The following is a 14179-nucleotide window of genomic DNA, read 5'->3' on the forward strand; positions in this document are numbered from 1 at the left end:
CAGGATCCCTCATGAGCTCAAAGTGTTCATCACACACAAACAAGACATATTTTTTTATCCAGAGGGTTCCATTTCAAGCGAATAATGCTGCATTTGCGACCACCAGTACTCCTCCTTCACCTCCGTTGGATACCCCCACTGATGTCCAAACTCCTTCATGGAGATGGATTTCTGCTCTCTCCGCTTCTCTGCAACGGCTGGCAGAAAATTAGATCAGTGCTGTGTCTGATCATGCTTTCACTCATTTTCAGGGAGACATTCCAACCATTTTATTGTAAAAAATCTTCTTTGTTTTCCATTTTCTCTAATCCTCTCTCACTTTATCTTCCATGTTCTGCTTCTTTCCTCCTGCCAGTGAAAGTTGACTTGAAAACACATGGGCACTGGCCTGCCTAGTCATGCCTCAACACACGATCCTCGTTATCAGTCAGGCCAAACAGCAAAACACAACCAGCTTTCACTGAAGTAAGGATTCTTGCTTTGTATTTCCTCAGTGCCAAGGTCAAAATGGATTAGATTTGTTTGGCATTTCAGCAATTTGTACTACATGGAATGAATTTGTTGTACATATTTCCCATAGATATGAGTGCCAAGATGCTGTTTCATGTTGTTTGATACGTAAGTGTGTCTTTGGAAAATTAAATAAGTAGGAGGCGCATGTTGTTATTGTTTTCAAGGTGAATATGACACCGTGAAGACGGTACAGTGTGAGATTTGGCTTAGGATTTGGTGGAAAATGTAAGGATTTTCAGTTGTGTTTTTGTAGATTTTACAGTTTCACTGTATCTATTTTGTCAGACTTGCATATACACACAAATGTGGCCCCCAGTTGTTCTATTCTGGTCTGATGAGGACGCGTATACGCGTGTGCACATCTGTGTACACAAAATTAGCTTAGGGAGCGCTATTATTGGTCTACACGGACCCTTACCCTGGGGGCAGCAGAAAAGGTTTAGGTGATTTCACTTCAGCACAGACAGCCTATATGATGTTACAGCAGCCTGTGATGGACTGATTTAATCCTACTGATGGTGCTCATAAGACACAGGAAGAGGGATAGACATGTGTGCACGTGCACAGACACACAGAGTCAGCCTTCAGTCATACATGTGGACATAACGGGCGTTGTGTGTGTGTGTGTGTGTGTGTGTGTGCGAGTGAATGTGTGTGCGTATGTGAGTGTGTGTGAAAAGGAGAGGTCAGCAGGGCTAACAAAGTCCCCTGGCTGTCCTCAAGGTTAATGTGGGACTGACAGCGGCTGCTATTAGCGGCCTTCAGATGGTTTCCACTCCCCATATGCGGAGCTGATTCATCCTGGTGGCAGCAGTGCATTAAGATGTAACAGCTTCACTCTCAGGTGTCACTCACCCCTTTAGACAGGGCCTACATCATAATTTTACATTTCCTATTAACTGCTATTGTCTACACTCAACCACAATGGTCCATTAAAGGGATAGGTGATGCTGTTACCCCTTCATTCTCACGTGCCACTCAACTCTTCCTATATGTCATTATTTCATGTCGTCCCATTGTCTGTTAATTGAAATACCACAGACATTGTCTGTATGGTCCATTAAAGGGACAGCAGCCTTGTTCATAAGTGTCGCCACTGCTTTAGGTGCTAGCTCATTAATTTTCATAGTCTATGTTTGACTTACATGTGCACAGAGAGGTGGGGCTGAGGAGAGGAAAAAATGCCATCAAGAAGAAATGCACACTGGCACGTTGAAGATCACCCAAACCATCGAAACCTCATTTACATTTTAATTCGAAGACATTAAGCAGATGCTCTTATCAAGAGCAGGTTGATGTTTAGTGTCTTGCTCAAGGACACGTAGGTGAGGAGGGTTGCTCAGTTAAATGGAACCGGTCAGATAAAGCCATTTTCGGTTTTCATAGTCACATGTTATTTTTGGGTTGCTATGACAATCCCAACAGAGTGTGTTTTTTGTGGTTCTGTTATACCTAATGACCAAAGTGGAAGCTGGCACAGATTGGCATCTCCAGATTGGCAGAGACTGGAAAAAACAAGGACATTGCAATTTGAAAATGGTGGAAGAGAATGACGTTAATAAGAGCAAATACAGGAAAAGGTCCTTTCCCGTGTCTAAATGTATAAGTATTGTTTAAGTTGTTAAAGTAGGTTATCATTGGACATTTAGAGATACAAAGGAAGACAATTTTTATGCAAGGGTTTATGTTAGTGTGGCTGATTCCCAAATTAGAAGTACTAAATGTTTGAATGTTGTAAAGGATCATGATTAGCAGGGAGGGAGGAGGGAGTGCTGTGTGCCTGGGTCCATATGAAGAGTGATGATGTTGTTGACTCACTGTCATCCAGATGCCAATCAATCAATTAACCAATCAATAGTCATCTGCTGAGCGCCTAAGGACACCGGGGAAAATCTCCCAGAAACGCTGGAATCAATTACAGACACACAAACACACACACATACAGGCTCACACACACAAACTCATTGATACAGTTATGTATTTATACTTATGCAGGCTTACATGTTGAAGTCACTGCCTCCCCTCTTCCACATGCCCAAACAGGCAGGCATCAGATTGCAGTGCCATGGGAAAAAGAAAAATGAGTAAATTCTGTCTTCCCCTTCATTCCTCATCCCTCATCCCCTTTCCTCCTCCTCCTCCTCCTCCCTCCTCCCTCCTCCCTTAATGGAAAGCAGCATTCCCTGGCTGCCGTCGGCAGCTATAGCCAGCTACACTATAACACAGTTAATAGATAGGCCTGGCAGCTTATAGAGCCCATGCATTTTTAAATGTGAGTTTTATGATTCCTGGAGAGCAGGCAAGGAAGAGATATTTGTTCCCGGAGTGTGTGTGTGGGTGTATGAGAAAAGGAGAGAATATGGGGGGCTGTGGATAGGATGAGTGTCACAATCTTGCTCTTGTTTGCCTTTCTTTCTTTCTTTCTTTCTTTCTTTCTTCAAGCATGTACACACATACCTCCACAAGGTCATTCTGGCCATGAACCCTGTTACTAAGCAGAGAGCACATACTTGTCAGCTGAATCCAGCTGCTGTCTTTTTTACATTTCGACATTGTTTCGCATGCTTCCAGATGTCAGATGGATTTCCGTGCATCCAGATATATAAACTGTGTGTGTGTGTTGCTAATGTACGTTATTAATCCGGCAGCTTTGGTATTTTGTATAATGACCTTTGAGCATCACCAGGCAACTTAATCTCACACACACAGACACACGATGTACGTTAGCTTATGTGTGTGTGTCCTAGAGAGGTCATAGCATGTTGGCGATCACGCTGTAGTATTCATCTGTGTCGGCCCTGACCCACAAACCCCTGCGTCCTCTCCACTGTTTCATAGAAACGCTTGCGCACACACATACACAAACACACATGCATGCACACACAGCAGCGTGCAGCACTCTAACTGATGTCACTGTGCCCCACATACTGCTGCTGTTGGCCTGCCCGTCTTGCCGATGGCACTAGTCGTGAGCTATGGAAATACACATTTCCCCTCCAGGGGACAGATTGACATGCAATGTTAAACGTAGTTTGCTCAGGGCCACCAAATGCAGCGGGTACCACAACGGGCAGCAGGATGATGCTGTAATCTGACATGTGCCCACCCTGGCAGACTGCTGATGATCACAGACTGCAGCACTCAGCCTACATGGAAATTTCATCCCATATTGATATGTGCAAAGAAACATTACTGGCCGCTGATTTACTGCAGTCTGCTGCTGGTGTGTTTTATAATTGCCATGTTGTCACTCACAGCCTCATTAACGTACAAATACCTGTGTGCAGTGGTCTCTGGGCAGAAAATCTTTGAAACCTAAAAGTTTACAATGCATTCTTGATAATGCATCGTTCACTGAAAGTGACTGAGTGTGTGAGCGAGAGGATTTATATGTAAATTGCAGTGTGAGGCCTACGATACAAAGGTATTATTAATGCTATTCACTGCATAGCACTGCTCAACTCTACTTGACCCCACTCGCTTTTGGTGCCTTTACTTAATCTTATTTTCCACTCTCGACAGGAGTGGATGGGTAGCTATTGTTGGTAAACACACTGATCAGTGTGAAGAATCAGTACCAGTGACATTCTGTATCTTATTCTTACTGAGATTCTGTTTTACTGTAGGTGTACTAAGGATTGTAATTTCTTAGTTATTGTTGCTTATGTTGGTAAAAAGGAAAGGAGAGGAAAGGAAAGCTACACTAGGCATTTCTATACACTCCACATTGCAGCGAGCGGAAAGCAGTGTCTGTTGACTGCTACTATCAACTACCTGTATTGACATGTATTGTGTCACAAACATCTTTATCTATTGCAGCTGTAAGCCCACAACAGTAGTGTTGTGAAGTCCATGCCTGTTGTTTGGTGACGTAGGAGGTGAATAAAGTACTGTGTCACTGTCAGTGCTGATGAAGCCTCATGAATCTGCGGATATACCAACACACAGTTTCATACGCACTATGGTAGATCGTTCAAATAATAGAATTTAGCCTCCTGTAAACAAGATGCTAACAAGCCCGCTTGAAATACAGTGACATTTAGGTTGCTGATTCAAGCAGGCTTTTTGCTTCACACGTGCACACACACCAAAATAATACCAACATATTTACAGTTTCCCAATTGATGCAGCAGCACACACCGACTGACATATAAACACACCCATACGGGCACACACTGCTGCACAGGGTAGCTGTCACACATATGTGTTTTCACAGTCACACATGCACACATAGGGACAAATATGCACATAGACCCTAATGCACTTTAGTTAAATCTACATACAATGATTCAGATTTACCTCTAGTCTGCATCGTTTTTTAGTTATAATGTCCTTCTTTTAATGGCAGTACTCATTGTTCATACGCGTTTACAGAATAGTGGTATTGAGTGGCTTCGAGGAACCACAGACTGTCCCTTTTAAGAGGGCACACGCACTCGGAGGAGCAGATCTTGTTTGATCCTCCAGCGGGTGAGTGGCGGCATAAACAGGAAGGGGCCCTACGCTTTAGTGCGTCATTAGCTCTTGTGTCATTGGATCTGTGTTGAAATGTGCTGAAGTGTTTCGCATAACATTGTTAGCCTGATATCCTGGATAGGTACATGAAGGTGACACAACCATATAGGCAGGCACACACCCAAAGACACACGCTGAAGTGCTGATTGCACACACACACACACACACACACACACACAGTGTGTGTTAGCTGGAGGGAAAATGAAACATCCTCTTGCGCCAGCTGTGTTCTGTTCCCTTGTGAGAATAGAGAGTGATGTAAATGTCTTGGTAAAGGTGCGTGCACCCTTCTATGTTTATGCATATGGAGTATGACAGCTTAAGTGTTTTGACTGGAGATATTCTGTGTTTGTGTGCGTGTGTGTGTGTCAGCGGGTGGGGTGTGTTGAGTCTGTTGGAGCCCTGCTCAGAAATATGGATTTCATTTGTGCTGGGCCTCTCCCGCTAACTGGAACAGGGTTGGAGGTGGACTTGGGGAGTCACCCCACTCCCACACACATGCACACGCACACACATACTCGCACAAGCTAATACATGTGCTTAGGCATGGGTTTGGACACACTCTCACTTCTCTTGAGCAAAACAGTATGGTGTGTTATATTGCAGAGAAGTGGGCTCTCCACCATCACCATGATTACTAACTCAATCTTCCATTTACAAATGACCTCCGCCGTCTTTTATTCTGAACAGGATCTGCCTAGTTTAATCCAACAGTATAACACCAATATTCACAGTCTTCTCATGTCTTCTTTTAAAATCACTTCACAAAAACTCACTGGTTCTCATTTCTCATACATGTATATTTTCTAGTTTTCTCAGTCTTGGAAACTGAATTTGGGTTTTATGTAAACAAGCAATTTAAATAACCATTTTTTACAAACATTTCATTGACCAAATTATGAATCAAGATAATAATCTGAAAATGAATCACTAATCACAAAAGAATATAACGTGTTAGTTTCAGCATTACATGATAAAAAAGCAGGTATTTTCATAGCTTGGTCAGGTGTTCAGAAATACATAAAATATGTTGTGGTGTTAAACATGAGTCGTTGTATTTTGATACAGTACAAAGACGGCCCCGTGTTCCCTGTTTCTTTGTGAGAAAACACAAAAGAATCCACAGGACAGGTTTTTAGTAACATTTCAAAGAAACTTTGTACCCCCATTGCCAGGACAGCACCAGAGGGTTGATGAGGCAGGACTGAGCGAGTGGAGGCAGTGTGTAACTGTTGGGAAAGAATAACATGCACTACAGACCCCAGACCGCAGGAGGCACGACTCCCTCACCGCTAGGAAACCTCAGGGCTTTCTGCTCCATGTTCTGTTTGCTCTCACTTTGCTCCTCATTTAGTCTCCCTGGACCTTGTGTGTGTGCTCCTATGCTCCTCCCAGATTTAGTGTTGCCTTATTGCTTTCTCCTCCCTACTGTATTATTTCCTTTTGCCACCACCTCTCCCAGTACGTTTCTTTCGCTGTATCAGTATTGCTCACTTCCTATGTCCTTCAATCCAGAGCACATTCAGCCTTTAACTCTCTCTCTGCAATGGCCTGTTACCCCCACCCCTCTCACTTGGCTCCCTTCCCTCTTTTCTTCCCAGCTCTCTCCCTCCAACCTCTCCACTCTCTTCATATTTCATATTAAGCAATCTTTTCCATGGAGCCAGCTGTGTAAACAATAGGGACCGGCCCTCCATGTTTTCTCAGAGCGAGAGAAAAATGCCGGAAAAACCTGGACACAAGGAGCTCGCCACACGCCGTCCTCACCGATGATCTATGGCCCTTTGTCTGTCCGACCTCCTTTGAGCAGGAGTGGGACACTCCGGGCAGAGTGTTGGTTTTTGTGTATGTGTGAGGCTGAGTGTTAAGTGTGCGAAGCAGTGTGTTTACGCGGGTGTGGGAGCTTTCTGTTACCATAGCCCCCTGCAAATATTGACGGAGCTGAATAGCTACAGTGAGTAGCTGAAAAGCAAACACTGCATGTCATGCTCTGCCAGATACACCAGGAGTTTTGTCACCAACAGCATTCTCACCGGAATTAATTTGGCTTTCTTTACACCTAATCTTAACGCTTATTCCCCACCTCCTCTTCCTCTGATTCATGGATGTTGAGCACTGATATTGATAAAGAGAAAATAATCTCAGCCGTGTGCCACATAGCAGACCCATATTTAGCAGAAGCACTGGTCCATCCAACTCGTCTATCTATAGGTCTAGAATCTGTCTACCTATACTGTCGGCAGTTTATTCTTACACAGGCGTTCGTAGAAGCTGCTGGTGTTCCTGGAATTTAAATGTCCTCATTTGATACTCATTATTTAAGAAGTAGGTTGGCGGGCGACTTTAGTTGTTGGTTTTATTGACTTTGAGTGCCACAGTTAGTGAGTGGGTGTGTGTGGGTGTGCATCTGTCAGGGTTTGTCTGTGAATGTGTGTTTATGGGTATATATGCATGCAGGTGGGCAGATGGTCCAGTTCTGCACGGACAGCCACAGTAGCGCTCATTATGTGTGAAGGAAGCAGGCTACCATCTTACCCTGACACACACCACACACACACACACATATACACACAGCTCATCCCTGGGTTTATTTTTTGCAGGTGCAGTGCTTGCTGGCATTTGAGATAATTAAAGGCTGACCTTTCTGAGGTGAAGCAGAAATGTCACCCAGCCTGCTTTACTGACAAGTGGATTCACCCCACAGGGGGCCTTGGCAAAACGGCTGAGGATTCTCACCGCCCTGGATGTGCACTTAGCACCCTTTAGCCTTCTTGTGCCACACTTTCTGGCTGTCATTGAGAAGTAGCTCCCACCTCCTGCTCTCTCACCCACAATGCCTCAGCTCGCTATGATTCTGACCATCTCAAAGCTGCACAGGTGGAAGGGAAGGAGCACTGAGGCGGAAGTATTGTTGGGTCAGTTATTTTACCTAATTCGTATACCAGTATTGAAACTCATGGACCCGTATTCTTTAATGGACAGCCCAAGATTTTTGACATCACTCAGCCGGAGGGTTCACACGGTCTCAGGAGCGCCTTTAATTCAGATTCACAGGTGAAATACAATGCAATACAACGCTGGGGTTCAGGCAGCGCGGGGCTCATGACTGATTCTGGTCAGAGGAGCCAAGAACTGGGTTTTCCAACAGATTTTAAAGGGCAGAGTATCACAATATCACACGTAACCATTGTTTGATTGGACGCTAGGGTCTGTACGTCACTCTCCACCAGCCGTCAGCGCTGTCTGCGTAGGCCTGTGTTTATCAGGAATATGTTTACAGAACAAGAACTCTCTGTTTCTTACAATCAAGATATTACATCTGCTTCTTAAAACAGTGGAGGAGACACCAGTCTTGTACAACGTTTGAGGAACATATGGAACACTTGATTTAAAGTTCTAATTTACATTCAAGACATTTTGTTGCAATATCAGAGTTAATAGTTAACACTAGTAAGAGATTAAGAAATAATCCAACATACAATGTACCCTCTGTTGCATAATGCCGTAGCGATCAGGTGATCAGCTGTTTCATTTTCTTTAAATGGCAGTTTTTATTAGACAAATGTTTGGAAATAGTTGCTTTCAGCCCTTTATTTACTAAAAGTTGGCTAGACTGGATGACTTTACAGTAAGGCTGTGGCAATGTGGCTCAGTGGTTTGGACAGAACTAATTAGATTATTCACTCACCAAAGTCACTTGACTTTACTTCAGTTATTGCAACAGTTTTTTCATAGAAAGGTGCATGGAAAACAAGTTTGAACCCAGAGTATTCCAGATGCGTGGTATATTGTGTTGTTCACCTTAATTCAATACAATAGAGTTCATTTACACACACGCACACACACACACACACACCTATGCGGATGTGATCTCCTCTACATGCAAAACCCATCTGAGCTAGTAATGTACAGTAAATGCAGTGTACTGTAAGATACTACCCCAGGGCAATAAGATGGCAATGCAAATGTGATTCAGGACATGACGTGGGCACACATTAAACATTAAGCACACACACAGCACACACAGACACACACACACTCACACACAGGCTTCATGCATGACTGTACACAACAACCATTCTCAGACACCTGTTGAAATCTACACACAATGTACAGTACACACACACACACACACACACACACACACACACACAGATATGCTCTTAAATGTGCAGTGTGTACACACTCATGCGTGCACACACACTCATGCGTTGCCTCATTGTCACATCTCACTTCTGACGTATGCATTCACCCACGCTGCTGTCCTCATAAAAATTTCAGTGCATCGTGCTTGAGCGACTTCCATTATGTGTAACACTGCAAAGCCATACAGGTCGGAGCCCACTCGCTGTTATAGGTTGACATCCACTCTGAGCAGCCTGTGGAGAGGCATATAGGTTTTATGTTCAGGCCATTACAGAGATATTCTCAGTCACCTGTTTCTCAACCTTATATGGTGAAATACTTTGTCATCATGGTGGAAAATACCGACGACAAGCCAAGCAACACATATTCAAGTGATATGCCCACATTCATAAAGTAGCAGGTATCATGTGACAACATGATAGCAATTGACTTGATTCTAATTCTTCAATATTTGATACCTCAGGCTGTTGTAAGCTGAACTACATATTACTGAGCAATGCCGTAGTGATCAGTTCACTGTACTGCACAGTTTAACACTTAACGTTGTGTAATGAAGTCATAAAGCAATAATGTTTCCTTGAGAAGAGCATTGGCTGTATTCTCTGAAACACACCACCACTCTTATTGGCAGCTGAAAGGCACATGCTCGATGTAGCCTTTGCTAACTATGCTTTGTTTATCATGAACATCTCTGAACTCACTGAGCAGAGCATTAGCAGCACACTGAAGTGTGGTGCTGCTGCCACTGACCACCAGCTGCTCTTGTCACACAATTATCCATATCATGGATAATTGGTCATCAGAAGACATATAGATTCTAGATGTTGCTGTGTGTGCATACATGTGCTCATACTTGTGTGTGTGTGTTTGATCGTCCCAATCATCAGCCTGTGCTTATTTATACCTCTCAACAACAACTGATGTCCTTTTTGCTTTCTGTCAGTGACCTCTTTCAGCTCTGTACATGCGTGTGAGTATATGTGTTGATTTGTGCGTACGTTCAAATGCGCATCTCCCTCTATTTCTGTACACACCAGAGTGTCTCTGTATGTCATGCGTTGCGTTTGCCATCCCCTGTGGCTCTGCTTGTTGTGTTGTCCGCCCCTTGTCCACCCTGACCTCACGCTGCCATTTACTTTTTCCGATTATTAATTCAGCATTTGCTGTCACAACCAATTACAGTCTTTCATGCCCCATGACCTCTGACCCTCCCTTCTCTCTGCCTGTTACATGCCAAACACAGAGTTAAGACCAAGTGACCCAGATTGTTTGTTTATTTTTCCTCCTACTGTAAGTGATCACATCCATTCCCTCAGGAGGTGCTCTCCATACAGCACCTTGCCTGTGTGCTCTTGAGTATGTTGGAATGAATTTGGCAGATATGGGCTAGCTATATAATGGTAAAAGAGACAGATAAGGCTATACAAATGGAGACTGCGGAGAAATGGTTAGAAAGTCTTTGAAAAGCCGCACATTAATGGCTGGATTCCCGGCCCCAGGGTCCCTACTCACTTCTATAGGCTGCACTATTGCATCTTAATCTTATGCTATGCTATCTAGTCCTGTCTTTAGAATGCAGCCGTCCATGTTTCACTTGTGTAGGTGTATGTGCAGTAAGCAAAAAGTGAGTACATTTTTTATGTGGACATACAACACTGATATACATGTTCTTGTTCCTTGGGTTTTTTTCCCTCCGTGCCTTATCATCTTCGGCGTTAGTTATGCATGTTTACGTGAGACGTGTCTTGTCGGCCTTGACAGCACCTGAACACATCTATACTGCAATGAAGAGCAGCAACCGTATTGCATTGTGCGCACAACTGCTTCCCTTTCTTGCTCTCCATATCAATGACCTTGTGTGTCAGCCATATCATATAGAACGCATACATCATGCGGCGTGAGCACCCTGACAGAGCAATGGAGGGGAGATTAGTGTGTGTGCGTGCATGCTGTTGTGTGTGAAGGGGAGTTAGAGAAAAGAGATCTGGATGTGTGTCGTTGAGTTTATATCTGCTTATTCTGTATATATTCTTATGTAAACACATACAGTGAGGTCCTTATAAAGGGTGGACTACAAATATAAATGTCTGTAATTCCTACACTGTTCATCCAATTTAAACATAAATACCCTCAAAATCTAAAGCTGAAAATTTGCATTTAAAGCACACTAATTCTTGACTGTGTATGAACATACTCAAAGTTTATTTGTGTGTTTTTGACATGTAGCATTCGTCTGCAAGGATTTCGGCCTAACCCATTCAACGTAGCATCAGAGTACACAGCCCTTTGTGAGGACTGTGATTGGTTTGTGTCCATTGACAGGAAGGAGGATGTGGAGTGCATGTCAGCAGCTTCACCCTGCTTCGGCGTTTTGTGTGCATTTTCCGCAGCAGATTATACAGGCTCTCGGTTGTGCCTTTATTCCTCCTTTAGCGGTGTGCGTCTGATCTTTGTGTTGCCGATCGTTTGTGCTGTTTTGTCCTCTCCACTGGCAGAGGGAATAAAAAGGTGCTAAGTTATGCTGCCTCTGTCCACACTCTGTTGTGGCTTTTGAGTGAGTATTTTTACATTTTACAAATGTTTGCTCTAGCATAGATAGAGAAGTAGTTCAATAAATTAGTTAATAATAAAAGGCTTGTGTCTCAGTTTCTAATTTTAAATCAAAGGCCATGTGAGTAGAAACTTTAACTGCTTTTAGTTTCTACTAGTCAGCTCCTTTCCATCACAACATATGATAAAATCCGGTTGTGCTGCAGCCACTAGCTTTGCAATATCCTCAACTATTTACAGTAACATTAGTAAAAAGAGTTAAAAGTGCTCCACAACAAAGTTGCTGCAGGTGTAAGCGCAAGGTAACGCCTCATGTCACTTGTCGGAGCGGCCTCATAGGGTGCCATAGTAGACGCTGTAATGATAAGCCTGTGGGTTCTCCTGTTCTCCCAGTGAGTAGTTCCTGTAGTTCCCTAGTTAGTGTAGTTCTTCACTGAAAGACCCCAGTCAGCATCTGAGGCTGCTGGCTGTTGCATTAAAATATATATGGCTTTACATCACGTTAGTGTGTGTTTTCGACAACGCTGATACATTTTACATGATCGCATCAATGTGCAATATAAGGTGTGTCAAGGCCGCATTTCATAATGGTAATGGTTGTGTACTACTCTGTATTACAAAACCAGAAATAATATCTTACAATCCATTGTTTGTACGTTACCCTACCTCTTAGCTCTCTTTTTGGTTTAATAGGTGGCTACACAGGAGAGAGAATGTCTTTAAAAGCAAATAAAACTATACCCAACTCCCCTGGGCTTTAAAAATGCTGTTAAAGCTTTTGGCCTAATACAGCCGCACTCTCCAGCCCACAACCCCCAACCACCACACACACCAGTTCACAGCAACAGGGTGACTAGAGAGCACTTTGGTAACAATCAATAAAAATAAGTGGGTGACAGAAGGCCAATCCATAAAATCAGCTCTCCATCTGAATAAGAGACATATCGGCGCTCTATATACACTACCTGCACCATACACACTGACACACCCACACAGGCAAACATTATTACTGTAGTTTGGTAACTCATTCCTGTTAGTAATTACTCATTTTGTCCCACATGTAGATATATAGTCACACATACATGCAGACACAGGCACAGATCGAGCACTGAGCCCCTATAGAATCACTGAGAACAAGTTTCTGACAGTTTCACAAAGAATGTTAAACTGTAACCAAAGATGGTTATGGTGGAGCAACGCTCGAACGGACATAGTTGAAGATGTTTTAGGATAAAGACAGTAAACAGAGAGTTACAGAAAATAAAATGCTTTTCTTGTTAAGCATATGCAGGAAGATATGACTATAAGCTGTAGGTTATTTCATCAAAAGTGTAGCAAATGAACTAAGCGAACAGAAATCCATTAATATGGATCGGTCACATCTGGGTGATGCACAATCCAATTAAAACAGTTGATAATCGAGGCATCCCCAGCACATTCACAAAATCCCAACCCAGACGAACTCCCGTGCTCTCCAACACATCAATAAAACACCAAATGAGAGAATATCTTTTTGAACAATGGCGTCAATTCCTCCAGTAGAGTTCAGAGACTTGCAGAGTCCATGCCAAGGAACAGTTCAGCTGTTCTGCCTGCATGTGGTAAAGAACTCTCTGTTGGTTTTTCTTTTTACTTTGTCATGCTTCTGTACATGGCTGACTCCAGTGCGCCCTCTCACCTGTCATATGCCGATGCTTTATGTACATCATTCAAGTGGGAACAGGCACACAAATATGTCTGACTTGACCCCTCTCACTTTGCAGGAGTTATCCATGATGTCCTGGTGTGATTCATGTTGGAGTGCCACATTCCTGAGCAACACTGGTCATGCAAAGACACATTCCTCCTGTATTTTCAGTGTAGTCTGTGTGTATGTATGTGAGTGTGTGTGTGTGTGTGTTGCAGTGACTTTACTTTTACTGCTGTGCATTACATCCACTGACTCAGAAGGGTCATTGCAGTAAAAAATGAGCAGTGACACGCTGTTTTGAAAAGGAGCCCCTAGTCTCTTACGGTGTATATTGTGGTGCTAGTGTACCATTTTGTGATAATTGTGTTCTGTGGTTGTATAGATGTCAGTGCCCTTGTCTGTGCTCATGCTTTCTGCAGTGGTTCCAGGTCTGTTTGTACATGCCTTGCTCTTAATTTGGGAGTAAACTCTGCGGCAGAAATCTCTCTGGTCCTAGATCTGCGCCTTGGGTCTCACCTCTGGCTTCTGCAACTGTTGTAATTAGCAAAGTTTTCTTTTGTGTTGCTCTCTTCATTTATGTTTTGGCTCGTCTCCTGCAGAATTTGTAGTCTGTCACTGTTAATGAGGGTGCGTATGAGCACACAAAGCTGTGAGGAGACATCACACACCCACTGCCCTCTTCGCAGTTTTAACACTCCATTAGATAATTAAGGCAGGGGGGTGTTTTTGTAACATTTCAGATGAGACATTACCATTAATTAGTGT

The 14179-nt window shown here is 43.3% G+C and overlaps 1 protein-coding gene across 6 annotated transcripts in view; it reads left to right on the forward strand.

The window, feature by feature from the left end:
* Positions 1–14179, forward strand: part of raraa (retinoic acid receptor, alpha a) — a 136775-nt gene that overhangs the window by 45736 nt on the left and 76860 nt on the right. The window lies entirely within an intron of this gene.

The sequence above is a fragment of the Pempheris klunzingeri genome, chromosome 20 (genome assembly GCF_042242105.1).
Source record: "Pempheris klunzingeri isolate RE-2024b chromosome 20, fPemKlu1.hap1, whole genome shotgun sequence".
Classification (NCBI taxonomy): Eukaryota; Metazoa; Chordata; class Actinopteri; order Acropomatiformes; family Pempheridae; genus Pempheris; species Pempheris klunzingeri.